Genomic DNA, 1,065 nt, shown 5'->3' with positions numbered 1-1,065 from the left:
ATGCTAATACAAGTACTTTGAAGGTGCCTGAATGTCGACTGGCAGAAGATTTAGGTAATCTCTGGGAAAACACAAGATTTACAGACTGCAGTTTGTGAGAGGACAAGAATTTAAAGCTCATAAATCCGTACTTGCAGCTCGATCCCCAGTTTTTAAGGCAATGTTTGAACATGAAATGGAAGAAAGCAAAAAGAATCGAGTGGAAATAAATGATCTAGACCCTGAGGTTTTTAAAGAAATGATGAGATTCATTTCCACAGGGAAGGCACCAAACCTTGATAAAATGGCTGACAACTTGTTGGCAGCTGCAGACAAATGTGCACGGGACCGGCTGAAGGTCACGTGTGAAGGAGCTTTGTGCAGGAACCTCTCGGTAGAAAATGTGGCTGATACCCTTGTCCTTGCAGATTTGCACAGCGCAGAACAGTTGAAAGCACAAGCCGTAGACTTGATTAATAGGTGCAGTGTGCTTCGGCAACCTGGGCGTAAAGATGGGAAAAACTGGAACAGCAACCAAGCAGCGGACATAATGGAAACACCAGGGCGGAAGTCCATGATTCAGCCTCACCCTCATTTCGTTGCAGAAGCCTTCCGAGCCCTGGCATCCACACAGTGTCCACAGTTTGGCATTCGGCGCAAACAGATAAAACAGTCCTGAAATCTTCCATGACTGTAGAAAAATGGAGTTGACTTTTACTCCTCCAGGTCCAGAAGGATTCTCAGTACAAACCATAAGCAAGAGTTGTTTCTGTTGTCTTGTCCACAAACAGAAGCTGAAAAAGCATATTGCTTGCAATTCAGGTAGATAATTTATGGTTTGTTCTTCAGCTTTAAATTAGACTGATTATACCCTAATTCACTTCAAGGCCTTAAATTATATTCAATGACTTCTCTTGTTCATATACTACTTTAATTTTTTTATTGTGCCTTGTCATTTTGACTAAGGCTATGCAGGATTGCACTAGCTCCATAATGCAGTAATATTGATAACTGAAGATATTGAGTTTCAAAAGGATCTTCCATTAGTTTGAGAAAACCAAAATGAATTTTATAGGGTTTGTCCTA

At 41.0% G+C, this 1,065-nt stretch overlaps 1 pseudogene; it reads left to right on the top strand.

The window, feature by feature from the left end:
• The first annotated feature begins 11 nt into the window (after positions 1 to 11).
• LOC115284584 lies at positions 12 to 658 on the top strand (annotated as a pseudogene).
• The last annotated feature ends 407 nt before the right edge of the window (positions 659 to 1,065 follow it).

The sequence above is a fragment of the Suricata suricatta genome, unplaced genomic scaffold (genome assembly GCF_006229205.1).
Source record: "Suricata suricatta isolate VVHF042 unplaced genomic scaffold, meerkat_22Aug2017_6uvM2_HiC HiC_scaffold_10954, whole genome shotgun sequence".
In the NCBI taxonomy this organism is placed as follows: Eukaryota; Metazoa; Chordata; class Mammalia; order Carnivora; family Herpestidae; genus Suricata; species Suricata suricatta.
This window is presented reverse-complemented; position numbering and strand designations above follow the sequence as displayed.